Genomic DNA, 16,666 nt, shown 5'->3' on the forward strand with positions numbered 1-16,666 from the left:
AGCATTGTCCCTCTTTGCACCAATATTGCTCTGTTTTCTACTACTATCTACCTGCTTTTTAATGGGGCTAAGCTCTGTCCTCTACTTTGCAAGACTAAACCTTGTATTGTTATATCATGTTATTGGATCTCATGGGCTGAAACATTGCCAATCTGTCCAAAGGCGTCATAGTCTAAAGGCACCATCCTCATAGCCGGAAGATACCATGCCATGGACTGAGGATCTCTCAGATTTGCATATCATTATTCAAAGGTGTCATGGTTCGGAGGCACTATTTTCATGGCCCGAGAACATCATTTCATGGCCTGCGAATCCCTTATCATACGCTTCATGGCCCAGGATGTCATGGTCTAAGGACATCATCCTCATCGTCCGAAGACAACCTTTATTGTCCGAAGGAAATTTGCATCATGTTTAAATTTTCGCAAATACGTTTGTAGCATCTTTTATTTGGAGGTAACTAGTAAGAAACCGCTATCCTAGAAGGAGCAATCTCGTTCTGGTTCGCTCCAACCATCCTAAGCCCTAACCGCCCATTGTAGTTGCTTCCACATCTCATGTCCATTCTTACAATAATTTCATCAGCATACTCCGCAGGTGAATCCAGAATTACACATGGCCCGATTCCTGTAAAACCAGGGATATGTAGGCAACTTGAAAACCGGAGCTCGGCCTCTGTCTTTTAAAACATCCCATCCGGTCAAAAATTGGTCATCATTTCTTTACCCGAAAACTCTTTCATCTTTCTCGGGTAAAGAGGGGCAGCTGTTGATACTCAATTTTTTTTTATATTTTAAATATGCATAAATACCTTTGAAATAGCATATATATATATATGCATGCACGAGGTTTTAATAATTTTCCCATAATTTTTAAGGGTTTAAATTAATTTATTTTCTCCCCTTTTTATTCATAAAATCCCCAATAAATATTTTTCAAATTATTTTTATGATGATTTATTCATTTAATTTCTATACTTATGCCAAAATATAGTTAATATAATTTTTATGTATTTTTATAATCACATTTAGTATTTTTTAAGCTAAATTGCATATAATTGCAATGTTAGCCCATTTTTGATATAATTATATTTTATATGCGCAAAATTTATCCCTATATTTTTTAAATGATAATTATGTATTTTAAATCATTTTGGAACATTAAAATATTTTCCAAGAATTACCTACTATTTATTATAAATTAAAATATATAAAAATTGGCTATTTAAATAATAGTCTTGCTCATCATCACTAAGGCCTTCAAGGGTCCTGGGCCATGCCGATTTGGATCTAGGGTTTCTATTTATGTTATTCATTGCTTCTCCGGTGTGATTTTGGGCAAAATCACACCTCATATGTTACGATCGGTGAAGTTTACAACAGGTTCATTCGTTTCTATCTCGGTTTCCTTTGAAACCCTAACTCTCATCTGAATCTCTCATATATGTGCTATGTTTATGCTTTAAGTCTGTTTCTTCCTATGTTTTGCACTATTCTCGAACTTCTTCTGAAAGATCCTCAACTTTAAACCGTTTTACTTTCTTTAAAAATTAGGGTTTCTCAGAGTTCCTTCTACACTTGTTTTAACCGATTTTCTTTATGATTAAACCTCTTTCCTTGCTTGTTTTGACTGATCTTATGTTCCTACTGCTTTTTCACTCGCCTATATTAAGAAGCCCTAATTTTTTAAGACCTTCTTTGCTTTGGTTCTGTGTATTAGCCATGATTACTTGATTTTGTTAAGTTTCTGTTGACTATGCTTCGAATTTCTACAGAGTCTTCAGCATACTCATGTCACTTCTGTATGATTGTGTTCATTTTGTTTGATCATCTCTTGCTTCTTTCTGTCGATATGGTTGACCTTTTATTTTCTACGTTTGTTCGTTCTTCTCTATTTATATGTTGAAGTACAGAATCATGACTCCCACATGATTGATTCTGATTTCCTTAATTTATGGGTTGATTGCAAGATTTTCTTATAAAACCCTAAAATTCTACTCGTCTGGTTAAATTGATTGATTCCATTTCCTTATTTGTTGTGGTACTTCATTCTTACTTAATCCTTTCCTTAATTGGTATGTTCTGTATTTAGACTCAATCATATGCTCTATAGTTTTACTACCCTTTATATGGTAAAAATTAGTCTTTCTCAACTGATTTTCTTTTCTTGGTTATCCATGTTGGTATCCGTTTAAGCTGTGATCCCTTGATTAAAGGGGAGTACTTGTATTAATTGGATTCTAATTGTGATTACTTCCATAATTGTGATAAACCTTTACTTGTTACCTTATTTTCTGCCTATTTTCAAAACTATAAATTCCCTAAGTCTTTCATTAACAGACATGGACACTTGGTTTTCAAAACTACCTCTCTTACTAAAAAATCTTGGCTCTCCCTCTCTTGTGATATTTACTACTATTAGCCAGCTGCAAGCCAAGTCTAATCATATGTGCTCTCTTGTTCTTTCATTCTGCTTACTTCTCTCTTTACTGATATGTCCTAGTTTTAATTTAAAGCCTCAACAACAACATGTTTCTCGTATTGTTTCAGTTTCTGTTATTTCTAGTCTGCTTCTACTTGTGGTTCTGTTGTGAAACTTGTATTTAAGTTACATTATCAGCATGTTATTATGTCTCCCCTTCCCTTTAGATTATGTATTCCTTTAGGTGTGTTTCAAAGCATGCCTTGTCAATTGTCTTTTACTTACTGTGTACTTACCATTTTATGAACCCCCAAATCCCTATCCCCCTCTATGTGTTTGTGTTCATCCTGACTGGTTTGTGATTATGCTAGTATCAACTATTTCTGAGCATGTCCAAACGAGTCCTAAGACCCTTGCTAGGTTATGTGTTTGCAGTCAAATGTCTCCCAAACCCCTTGACCCCTGTGTGACTATTAAATTCATTTGGATTCTGTCGACTAGCTGTGTGTGATCCTATCTTAAGGTGTTTAAGCTTTGTTTACTACTCCAACCTCTTTTTCAAAAATCTCTGTTGCTTTACTAATTGTTTTCAAAACAGACTTTCCAATACAGTTTTCAATAAACCCTTTTCAACTTGTGTCCTGCACTTCCACTTTACTCTTAGTCAATACGTTCTACCCCCTCTAGTATGTGTACTGCCTTAGAATCCTCTTGAGAGCCCTCTGAACTCTGGCATACTGAAGCTGGCCCTTCCACACTGCACTGGTTTAATTCTTGGTTGCTAAGTCTAGGTGTAAGCATTGCCCGGGGTCCTTGAGACCCTTAGGGAACTTTGATGCACCTAGACTCTGATTTGTCTATGGAATTAAGGCTTATGAGTGTCGCGCCCCCTTTTTCCTGAGCGAAATCAGGTTTATGACATTTTTGGTATTGGACAACTCATTCCTTTTGGGAATTGGGTTTGATTTGAAGAGTCGTCACCTAATGATTAGGGTGCATTAGGACACCAAGAGGGTTTGATTTGAGTAACCAGAGATTAGGTAAGGGCTTGAAATTATTCTAAGGGGAAGGTGTTAGGCACCCCTCAGAATCCACTAGTGTGGTTCCCGGCGAGACAATTATTGGGAATTTGGTGCAGTTGACATGTAGACAAATAAGGCTCAAATAAGAGGGGATTTCACATATAAAGGCTTGAAAAATAGACAAAGTTTAAAAGAGCAATTTGAGGAAGCGAATTCTAGAATGAAAATGTTAAAGAAATAAGAATAAAGGAAATGGGGTCCTAGGTTTACTAAAAATATGGATCACCCCACACAACGTCCAGTAATCACTCCTCAATGAGGGGCTACACGTGACGTTATCGCATGGTAATCATATCCATATCTACCCTTCCAACCCTGTTAAGGTATTTAAAGCGCAGGTTGGTCTCGTTTACTTATTGCATGCTATTACCCATCCCAATCCTATCAGTCCCGGAGGCATTTAGGACTACTAATCATAAAGGGAGGGATATTGGGCTTATTTGTAGTTTCAAAGGTAAAAACTCTAAGGCGATATACAAAACACGTATTGCAAGTTGAGGCAAAGCACATAACAAGCAGGGCTCAGATATACCTCCTTGAACAAAGAAGCACGTAATCAACATGATTTACACATACTGTTTAGATCTGATTATTATATATGAAGAAAGATAGTTACTGAGGCAGTTTTAGTTTATTACATAACTCAGATAAGAAGTCCAAATCAGGCTTGCCTGCTGGTTGTAATAATTAATAGAAATAGATTCAGCTTATAATTTTACCTTAAGGCTTGCCTAAGTGTTAGACAAGGATCCTATAGGCATGATATCTACTGGATTCAGAAAACAAGGAAACAACAAGGCTCGAAGTAAATTGTTTTGAATGCATACTCGTTAAACTTGCTAAGTGATAGAATCAGATTGTTAAAAGAGAGGTGGGATTTAACGAATTGATTAAAAGTCCTGCGGCTGATAGTGGGTGAATCAGATTTTTTATTAGAAACCCCTATAGGCATGCTTTCTACGCGTTGCTGATTTTTGTTTTCAAACCTTATAGACATAGTGTCTAGATGCAGAGTTTGTTTTAAACCTATGAAGAGAAGCAGGCAGAAGGATTTGCAAACAGGCCACAAGTAACAAGAGAGAATACTTTTAAGTGTGAGTATGAGTTCAGAAAACTATGAGTGTTGGTGTGTTTGTGTCAATGAAAAGTAGGTATTTATAGTGTGAAAACAGGCGGAAAGAAGGTAAGAAAATAATTAAGGAACTGGGTATCAATTAAAATCAATTAGTACAAGACTTTCTTTAATTAAGGAGTTAAAACTTAAACGGTAATGAACAAAAATTATTTAAGGAAAGAGATCAAGTAAGCATCTTGTGCAAAGTAGGAAATTAGGGGTAAATACATAGGAGTTTAATTAAGGGAGGAATTTTTGAAATACACGGTTAAATAAATAAGGTAACAATCAATCAGTACATAGTAAATCAAGGAGTCAGAGATTCGAAATTACTGGTTCATGAATAAACCAAGCCAGAAAGGCTAAGGAAAGTTTTTGACTCAAGCCAAGTAATAAGGAAATCAGCAAACAAGAAAAGAAAATCAATCAGACTTACACAAGGGAAGTCTAAAATCAGTCAAAGAATTGAAAGTCATTTAGAGGGGAAGCTCAGCACATATAAAGAGCACACAAGTATTAGGCATGTGAGGCTGAATTTAGGACAAAGGAAAGCGTCATGCAATTGCAAAATCTGTAAGCAATAGACTTATAGGAACATAGTATACAAAGGGTCAAGTAAAAGATCTTATTGAGTTTAGCAGGAAGTCAGAAAAGAGACAAAAGTTGAAACAAAGATTTCAAAACTCAGTCGAGCAGTAGATGAAATTATTTCAGAAACTCGAATAGGTCAAAAGAAGTTAGGGTTTTTAAAGTTAAATAAGTTCAGAGATGAAGAACAAGCAAATCACATAGCCAATGGTTTCAAAACTCCAAATTTTAGGGTTTTGCCATCAATCGAGTGTAGAGATAAAAGGACAAGTAATCAAGGTAAAAGATACTAACAAAATAAGTTCAGAGATCTCAGAAAGGAACTGAGAATTTTAACAAGCATTTTCCAGTAAAAGAAACTCATGAGAAACATAGTAAAAGGACAATATGGGAAACACAGTAGAAGAACTCATAAGAACATAGTAGAAGAAACACATAGGAAGACAAAGTAGTAAATAATATGAAAAAATTGACAAACATATGATCTATTAAAATATTTTTATGGGAGAATTTTTTTAGTAATACATGATAATTATTTTCTTAGTCGTCTAACAATAATTTTTCGTTAATTTACGCTTTCAAGGTTAATACATGAGAGGCTTCCAAATATTTCAACATTTTCTAAAGAAAATTCACTATAAATCTTTAAAATATAAATAAAATTTATATATTTATATGTCGGCTTGGTTCGGATTTTTTACTCAATACCAAACCAAGTCAAACCAAACCTAGTCGAGTTTTTTAATCGGTTTGGTTTGGTTTTTCGATTTGGTGCGGTTTTCCGGTTCGGTTTGAACACCCCTAATTTTAGGGGTAGAAGTGGAGGGAGGCGACTAGGGTTTATGAGAGAGAATTGGGAGAGGGGAATCCAGAGGCGGCTATAGGTGAAAAGTGATTAGGGTTTGGGGGTATTGGGGAATTAAAAAAGGAAAGGTTAAACATGGGCCGTTGATCTAAGTGATCAACGGCTAGGATCAAAAATGGGTCTAGACAGGTTATTTGAATGGGTTGTGGGTCTAGACAGGTTATTTGAATGGGTTGTGGGTCGGGTAGATTCAGAATTTGGGCTGGGTAATTGGATTTGAAATTAGGTTCAAATTGGGGTGCCAAATCTGGCTAAAATTGAAATGCAATGGGCTAACATTTAAATAGCCATTTTCCCTTGTTTAATTTTATACAAAATAGTAAAATAATTTCTGAAAATAAATTAAAGGTACTAAAATGATTAATAATATATAATTATCAAATAAAAAATACTGGAGCCAATTTTATAAATATAATTATAATTAAATCTTAAAAGAGGCTAATATTGCAATTATATGTGATTTAGCTTAAAAATTGATAAATGAATTTGTAAAAATATGCAAAACCTTATGTTAGCTATATTTTAGTATAAATATAAGAATCTAATAAGTGAATTGCCAAAATGACAATTTTGGGAATAATTATTGGGTTTTTCTTGAAAAAATAGGGCAATAAATTGATCTAAAAATCTTTAAAAATTAATGAAAAATAAGAAAACCCTTGGACATACTTATATATGCATACATATTCTATTTGAAAGGTAATTTGAATATAAAAATATACAGGGAAAAATTGGGTATCAACAACTGCCCCTCTTTACCCGGGAAGGATGAAAGAGTTGTCGGGTAAAGATATGATGGCCAATTTTGATCGAACGAAATGGTTCGAGGAGACTTAGGTCGTACTCTGGCTTCTGAGCTGCCTACATATCCCTGGTCTTACAGGAATCGGGTCATATGTAGTTCAGAATCCACCGGTGGAGTATGTCGATGGAGACTTTTCAAAAACGGACGCGATATTGAGGACGGGGTGAATGGTCAAAGTCTAACAGGGCTGCAGGAACTGGAGCAAGATCGCTCCTGCTGATATGGCCATTGCTCGTCGGTTTACATGCAAATGAGCAATACGAGCGTATATTGTGTGTAAATTTAAACATAATGCAAGTTCCCGTCGGACCATGAATGTTGTCTTTGGACGGTTAGGATGACGTCCTCAGACCATGATGTCCTGGGCCATGAAGCGTATAATAAAGGATTTGCATGCCATGAAATGATGCTTTCGGGCTATGCGAATGATGCCTCCGAAACTATGATGCCTTTGAATAATAATATGCAAAAGATTAAAAGGGGTCCTCAGGCCATGATATGGTGTTCTCGGGCTATGAAAATGGTGCCTCCGAACAATGACGCCTTCGGATGATTTGGCGATCTTTCAAACCATGAGATGCAGTAGGTGGCGATCTTTCAGTTGATGGGATGCAATGGGTGGCGATCTTTCAACCATGCAAGTGTAAAGGTGGCGATCTTTCAGCCGATGGGATGCAATGGGTGGCGATCTTTCACCCACGCAAATGTAAAGGTGGCGATCTTTCAGCCATGCAAATGTAAAGGTGGCGATCTTTTATCCATGCAAATATAAAGGTGGCGATCTTTCAGCCATGCAAATAAGGTGGCGATCTTTCAGCCATGCTAATGTAAAGGTGGCAATCTTTCATCCATGTAAATATAAAGGTGGCAATCTTTTAGCCATGCAAATAAGGTGGCAATCTTTCAGCCATGAAAATGAGGTAGAGCTTAACCTCGAAAGGCAAAATGGTAGACTTATGCAATGCAAGAGTGCAGACGGAGGTAAAGCTTAACCTCGGAAGGCAGAATGGTAGCCTTATGCAGGAAGTAAAAGGGCAAAATGATTTTAGAATTTTCTTAGCGATAGCGGATTGCGATATTGCGACTATTGGGGATACTGTGTCTGCTGGGGACACTGCGTGCGGATAGCAGCTGTGAGTAAGTGCATGGTTCTGAGAGTTGTATTTCTGAGCAATGTGAGTCTCGTGAGCATATAGTATATTCGATGATTTTGCAACTCAAGTGCCTGCATCCAAAGAAAAATTGTGAGTTTTGTAAAGAGGGGAGGTTAGTTCGTATTCCCGCTGGTTCTGCTTGACCTGCTCGGCTTTGATCTGATGATACTGCATGTATCATTGGGGTAGCGTTGCCAAACAAGGAAATTTTGGTAATAAACATGCATGATTTAGTAAAGGCATACATAAAAACATAATTAAGAATAGTTTTCTTTTGATGAACAAATGACTGTGACGTGGTTTACGACATTGCAACCCTTTTTGTTACGGAATCTTGAGGGTCCTCCTCAAAATTCTACCCCATTTTACTGAGTTGATGCTTCTGACTGTTGTTTGCGACGATTGGCTGAAATTACTTTGGAATTTTGAGGGTTCTCCTCAAAATTCTATCCCAGTTTCCAATTGTGGGGGAAATAAAATTTTTATTGCATTGTGACCGAACCCATAGGGCTGCCTACGTATCCCCTCTTAAACGGGAACCAGGTCAGGCATAGTTCAAATTACATCACATAGGATAGCATAAAGATTACACATAGTAATGTTTGACTGCATCTGAATTAATTGGTTTTGGCCAGATTTCTCCGTCCATTTCTGCAAGTAAGAGGGCTCCTCCTGTTAGAACTCGGTGAACCATGTATGGACCCTGCCAGTTGGGAGAGAATTTCCCTTTGGCTTCATCTTGATGTGGAAAGATTTTCTTTAACACCAGCTGCCTCGGTGTGAACTGTCTTGGCTTGACTCTTTTGTTGAAGGCTCTGGACATTCTGGTCTGATAAAGCTGACCATGGCAAACTGCATTCATCCTCTTTCTGTCTATGAGCGCTAGTTGCTCGTAATGATTTTTCACCCACTCTGCGTCGTCGAGCTCAGCTTCCTATATGATTCTTAGGGAGGGAATTTCTACCTCGGCGGGAATGATTGCTTATGTACCATAAATCAGCATATAGGGGATTGCCCCAGTTGATGTGTGGACTGTGGTGCGGTACCCTAGAAGAACAAATGATAACTTCTCGTGCCACTGTTTATGTTTCTCTATCATTTTTCTTAATATCTTCTTGATATTCTTATTGGCGGCTTCTACTGCTCCGTTTATTTGGGGTCTGTAGGCTGTAGAATTCTTGTGTCTGATTCTGAAAGGGTCACATATGGCTTTTATCAAGTCACTGTTGAGGTTGGAGCCATTGTCGGTAATGATTGACTCTGGAATCCCAAATCGACAAACAATGAGGTCGCGGACAAAGTCTGCCACGACCTTCTTGGTTACTGCTCTATAAGATGATGCTTCAACCCATTTGGTAAAATAGTCAATTTGCTACCAAGATAAACCTGTGCCCGTTTGATGCGGCAGGTTTGATTAGTCCAATAACATCCATTCCCCAGGCGGCGAACGGTCATGGAGAGCTTGTTGCATTAAGCTCGTTTGAAGGTACCTTTATCATGTTTGCGTGTATCTGATAGCGGTGGCATTTCCGGACATACTGGATGCAGTCCGTTTCCATAGTCATCCAAAAGTAACCAGCATGGAGTATCTTCTTTGCTAAGACGAAACCGTTTATATGTGGACTGCAGGTCCCTGCATGAATCTCCTCTAATAGCTTGGATTCTTCTTTTGCGTCGACACACCTTAGTAATCCCAAATCAGGAGTCTTCCTATACAGGATTCCTCCGCTATGAAAGAAATTATCGGATAACCTCCAAAGTGTGCGCTTCTGGGTAGGATTTGCAAGTTCCGGGTATTCTCCTTTCGCCAAGTATTCCTTCATATCATAAAACCAAGGCTTTCCGTCTGCTTCTTCTTCAACCTGAGCACAATAGGCGGGCTAATCATGGACCTTTATTGGAATAGGATCAATGAAGTTTTTATCTGGATGTTGTATCATAGAGGACAGGGTCGCCAATGCATCGGCGAACTCATTCTGGACTCTGGGAACATGTTGGAATTCCGTCTTTGTGAACCTCTTTCTCAATTCATGTACATAGTGCAGATACGGGAGTATCTTGGAGTTCTTGGTTGCCCATTCTTCCTGGAACTGATGTATAAGTAGGTCTGAATCTCCGATCACTAGAAACTCTTGAATGTTCATGTCAATGGCCATTTTGTGCCCTAGGATGCAGGCTTCATACTCGGCCATGTTGTTGGTGCAGGGAAACCTGAGCTTGGAAGACACCAGATAATGCTGACCGGTTTCTGATACTAGGACTGCTCCTATGCCAACTCCTTTGAAATTTGTTGCTCCATCGAAAAACATTCTCCAACCGTCATAGGCATCTGCAATGTCTTCTCATATGAACGATACATTTTCATCAGGAAAATACATTTTTAGGGGTTCGTATTCTCCGTCCACGGGGTTTTCAGCAAGGTGATTTGCTAGTGCTTGTCCCTTGATTGCCTTCTGAGTGATGTAAACAATGTCAAATTCGCTCAATAGGATTTTCCACTTGGCTAGCTTGCCAGCGGGCATGGGCTTCTGGAAGATATACTTTAAAAGATCCATCCTTGATATGAGATATGTAGTATAGGCACAGAAGTAGTGCCTCAGCTTCTGAGCTACCCAAGTCAAAGCACAGCAAGTGCGCTCTAACAGAGAATACCGGGCCTCATACGGGGTGAACTTCTTACTGAGGTAATAGATGGCATGCTCCTTCCTCCCTGTTTCATCATGCTACCCCAGAACGCAACCAAAAGCTCCATCCAATACTGCAAGGTAGAGTAATAGAGGTCTACCTAGCTTTAGCGGGACCAAGAGAGGTGGTGTTGACAGGTACTCCTTGATTCTGTTGAAAACTTTTTGGCAGTCATCAGTCCATTTGGTAGCGGCATCCTTCTTCAACATCTTAAAGATTGGCTCACAGATAACCGTAGATTGTGCTATGAACCGACTGATGTAGTTAAGTCTCCCTAAGAAACTCATCACGTCCTTCTTGTTCTTTGGCGGTGGAATTCTTGAATAACTTTGGCCTTTGATGGATCCAGTTCCATTCCTTGGCGACTCACAATGAACCTAAGTAGTTTTCCAGCAGGAACCCCAAATGCACACTTTGCGGGATTCAGTTTCAGATTGTACCTTCTCAATCTATTGAAGAACTTCCTCAAATCTTCCATGTGATCAGTGGCCTTTTTGGACTTGATGATAACATCATCTACGTATACCTCTATCTCCTTGTGTATCATATCACGGAAAATGGTAGTCATGGCCCTCTGTAGGTGGCCCCAACATTCTTTAATCCAAACGGCATCATCTTGTAACAGTACATCCCCCATGGTGTAATGAAAGTCGTTTTCCCAGTATCTTCTTCATCCATCTAGATCTGATGATACCCAGCAAAACAATCTACAAATGACTGCAGCTCATGCTTGGTGCAATTGTCGATCAGGATTTGTATATTCGGCAAAGGGAAGTCATTTTTCGGACTGGCCTGGTTGAGATCCCGGTAGTCGACACAGACTCTGCTCCTTCTTTGGTACTGGCACGATGTTAGATAACCATGTTGGATATTCTACTACCCTGAGAACTTTAGCTTTGACTTGCTTACTGACTTTTTCCTTGATTTTCAGGCTCATGCCAGGCTTAAACTTTCTGAGCTTTTGCTTTACCGGCGGACATGTTGGATTGGTTGGCAGTTTGTGAGCCAGAATAGATGTACTCAGACCAACCATGTCATCATATGACCAAGCGAATATGTCTTCATATTACCTTAGAAATTCTGTGTATTCATCCTTTTTTGATGGCGATAAGTGGACACTGATTCTCGTTTCTTTGACGTTCTCTGAATCTCCCAGGTTAACAATCTCGATTTCGTCCAGGTTGGACTTAGGTCTGTTCTCAAAATTCTCAACTTCCTTAACAACCTCTTCGGGTATTTCATCTTCCTCTGAATTTGTGTCCGTTTGTTGCATTATCTCATTGCATGTCACAGTCATCGGTTCATAAAAATAAGTAATAGTAATGATGTATAAGTAAAGTAATGAGAGAAAACAATAGTAATAAGTGTTGATTCATAAGAAAAATCAAAATGCTTTGATAAAATGCATAATTGTTTTAAACATTAGAGATCTTATTACGGGAATTAAAATGCGAAAGGAAAATTGTTTAGTAAATAAAAATAGTGCGTGATGTTTGTTTTAGCCTTGCTACCCCAAAGCTCGTCGGGCTCTGATTGTCCTGATGGTCCAGTTATTGAGGTGGGCCCCTCTGCTTACGGCCTGTATGGAAGGGCCTTCCTCCCCCTCCTCCTCGAGAACAACATAACAGTCCATGTCATTATCTTCTAGGAACAAATTCCTCAACGCTGCAAGTGCTTCTTCTTCTTCTGACCCATAGATAATACCGGTCGGTTGGAAAGTCCGCTCCAAGTGTGGTACTGGCTGATCCAGCGGATAGTAAGGACCGCGCCATGGTGGTGACCAGTGATTGAATTCCTCCCAGGTGTACTCATATCCCAGACCGAAGGTGGTGCCATGTTTCTTGATTTTTACGGGCTTAGCGATTCCTTGGAGGTTTTTACCGAGCCCTTTGCCAGGTTCGTACCCACACCAATTCAGTATACTCTCGATCTTGTTATCCCACCATTTGTCTTTGTCAACAGCATTCACCCTTTCGATGTGATGGTAAGTTTCTCCTCCTAGCTTCCTTCTTCCTTCGATTGACAAAATGGTCTGGCGACTGTATATAGGATTTCTTCCGCCACCATAAATGATTACCTCTTGATGGTTCCATTCGAATTTCACTGCCTGATGCAGTGTCGATGCCACAGCCCCAGCAGCATGAATCCATAGTCGTCCCAACAGTAGATTGTAAGATGCTGGTACATCTATCACTTGGAAGTCAACATCTAACCGAGTTTGCCCCATTTGCAAACACAGACTAATCTCCCCAATGGTGGATCTTTGGGAGCCGTCGAAGGTTTTCACGTTGATATCTCTATCCTTTATCTCATGCAATCCTTGGCCCAATTTCTTGAGTGTTACCAGTAGACAAATGTTGAGGCTGGAACCCCCATCAATCAGGATCCTGGTGATAAAGTAATCCTCGCATTGCACAGTGATGTGCAGTGCTTTGTTATGCCCCAACCCTTCAGGTGGTAGCTCATCCTCATGAAAAGTAATTTTGTGATTCTTCAATACCTGTCAGACCATGTTAGCAATTTCTCCGCCAGTAATGTTGTTTGGCACATATGCTTCACTCATCACCTTCAATAGAGCATTCTTGTGTGCCTCAGAATTTTGTAGCAAAGTAAGTATGGAGATCTGCACCGGTGTTTTATTCAACTGGTCGATGATCGAGTATTCTTTGGCCTGTATCTTTCTCCAAAGATCGTTTGGACCTGTCTCAATGATGGATGACCGATTGGAGGCCTGCTTACTTGACTCATCTAGGTGTTTCGGGGTATAGATCCTACCAGTTCTCGTCATACCCTTTGCGGCAACAGTTTTCTCGAACCTAACCTTGTCATTCCTCCTTGTCTCAGCTGTATAGTCCCATGGTATAGCATTTGTGTGGAATGGTGTCATGGTTTACATCACCACTAGGATCGGCATGGCTATATTCTCTCCGAACGAAGCATGTTCCTTGGGTGGTAAAACTGCAACTTCGAATGGTACAGGTGCATTTGCTGGAGACACAAATTCAACCTCAATTGGCGCTGGTGTCTTTGCAGATGACGTTGTTTCAAATTCCAGTGGTACTAACATATTTACCTCAGCATGCCTAGAGGGCTGAATCTGGACCATGATCGTGTTAAGAGTAACTATTGGTTTCTTTGGGTCATCACCTTTTATGATCAAACCGATCGATCCCTCGGGATCCCAATCATCCTCTATTTCAATCATGTGAACGCCCCCACCCTTGTGGTCTGGCAGCGGGTTATTGTGGACATTCGGAGTGGGTTCCTTCGCCACAATAATCTTGTTGTCAATCAAAGCCTGGATTCTGTCTTTCAAAGAGCGACATTCGTCGATGGTGTGTCCTTTCATGCCGGAATGGTATGCACAAGATTTGTTTGGATTAACCCACTGAGAAGAGTTCTCAGGGGTTGCCGCAGGGATAGGGGTGACGTAACCAACAGCTTTGAGTCTTTTGTACAACTGGTCAATAGGTTCAGCAATGGCTTTGTATTGTTTAGGAGGTCTATGATCGAAATTTGATCGAGGTCTAGGAAAGGTTTGGCGTGTAGGAGGTGATTGATAACGGGAAGGTTGAGTATTGTAGGCTTGGTAAACATGTGCGGGTTGGGAATATCTGGGTGAAGTGGGCTGATATGTGAGAGGCGGAGGTGATTGATAAGTGGGTGGTAGAGTTTGGTATGCAGGTGATGGTGCTTGGTAGTTTGGAGTTGGTTGATATGTGAGTGGAGGTATTGGGTAAGTTTGGTATTTGATAGGAGATTTGGTTCTCTGTGCAACCATTACGGCCCCTACGTCCTTTTTTCTTGGACACGCCACCAGACTGCAAGGCATTATTTGTAGCTTGCAAGGCCTCAAAGTTCGTAACCATACCGTTTTTGATGCACTCTTCGATCCTTTCACCTAGCTTGATAATGTCAGAAAATTTATGGCTCTCAATCAACATTAGTCGTTCATAATACTGCGGGTCTTGAGCCCGAACAAAGAATTTGTTCATCTATTCCTCCTCTAAGGCAGGTCTGGCCTTAATAGCTTCGGACCTCTAGCAAGTAGCATACTCGTGAAATGTTTCTGTAGGTTTCTTCTTTAGATTCTGAATATAAAAAACATCTGGCGCATTCTCGGTGTTGAACCTGAACCTGTCCATGAAGTCCGACGCCATGCTTACCCAATTTGACCACTTCTTCAGATCCTGACTAATGTACCAAGATAGAGCATCTCCCTTCAAACTCCTCATGAATAGATTCATGTGGATTCTCTCGTCTTTCCCTACTCCGACCAGCTTGTCATAGTAAGTTCTCAAATGGACCCTTGGATCCCCTGTACTATCAAACATTTCAAACTTTGGAGGTTTGTACCCCTCGGGCAGTTTGACATTGGGTTGTATGCAAAGATCTTCATAGTTCAGCCCTTCAATTCCCTTACTTCCTTCAACGCCTTGAATTCGGCTAGTCAATTTCTTAAGTTCTTCAGCCAGGTTCCTGATGAGCGAGTCTTTATCATCAGATCCGGGTATGTTTGAGACGGGTTGGGTGGAGTGTAGCATAGTCTCCATATAGATGGGGTGTTATGATGGGTGTGGAAGTGGTCATTTGTGGAGTTCAAGGGTTCTGGGATGAGCAGTGGAGCATTGTTTGAAGTATGGCAGGTGTTGCAGTGGTGGTGAGGAGCGGGATGATTTTGTTGCTTTTGGATATTTTGTGAAGGTGTGGGATTTTGAGCATTTGGGAAGTTGACATCCGGAGTGGTGAGGGAAAATGACAGACTTGCCAGATTCCAAACCTGATCAAGTTCCTCTTCGAACATCAATAGTTTTTGTTCCAGTTGGGATGTATTTTCTTTGGAAACCTGAGTACCATGGGCATGAGTGACCTCTACCCATTCAGTTGAGTTCTCCTTTCTGGTGTTGTTCAGATCTTCCATCTTCCCTTTGTTCTTGTTTCTGACAGGACTAAGAGGAGGAGTGGGTGGAGGGCACCTGAATCTCGTGGAATAAGATGATGTTGCCAAAGTGCACGAACTAATCTTTAGGGAGGGGAATAAATAAACAAAAAGTAAAAACAAAAAGGTACAAGTTAGTGAGGATTATAAGAAAATATTGCGATATTTAAACACATAGTGCAAGAATGTAAATCGTGTACTATTTGGGAGCCTCTTTGTGCCCGAGGTAGGCCTAGCGACAAGTTAATTTGGAGAACTTAGAATGCTAAATTCCCCATTTTATTGATAAAAAGTAGATGAATCCCAAATCGATACTAAATAACAGGAAATAAATATCACTAGTGGTCGTTGGCCTTATTACATTTCATAAAACAAAAAAACTCCTATCTATTTGGTCCCAGAAGGACCTTCCCCAGACTCGGCATCTTTGGCTCCGTCAAACAGCTTTCCCAACTCTCGAAGTCCCAACAATAGGTAGGCTCTGGCTAGATGTCTGCCCTCATTTCCCTCAGCATTTTGCCAATCCTCGATCCTTTTGAGAAATTTCCTTTCTAGCTCTACTATGCCCCGCTCCAAGTATCCCAGTCGCTTGTTGGCACCGACAGCCATGTCTTTCCACTCTTCAATCAGTTTTTGGTTGGCTTCCTATATCTCACAGTGCTCGCTTTCGCATTCCCGAATCCTCTTGCGCAGTTGATTATATTTGACTTGTGCCTCGGCCCTCTCATCTATGATCCTGTGGCCCTTAGCAAGTCCTGGCTGACCCAGACCATCGTGATTAGATTCTAACCAACCTGAATAATAGGGAGAGCAACCAGCGTGGTATCTGTCTAGCTCGATAGTATCTCTTCCCATGATGATCTTGCAATGCCACATATGCTGAGCTTGGCACTTATAAGGACTGTCATCAGCTTGGAAGTCATCCTGCAAGTGACTCATCTTGTCTACCCTTGGTATAATCTGCTTCCTACCTGCCTGTCTCGTAACTCAGAGAGGGACATAAGGATAGGTTC

The sequence above is a fragment of the Nicotiana tabacum genome, chromosome 5 (assembly GCF_000715075.1).
Source record: "Nicotiana tabacum cultivar K326 chromosome 5, ASM71507v2, whole genome shotgun sequence".
In the NCBI taxonomy this organism is placed as follows: Eukaryota; Viridiplantae; Streptophyta; class Magnoliopsida; order Solanales; family Solanaceae; genus Nicotiana; species Nicotiana tabacum.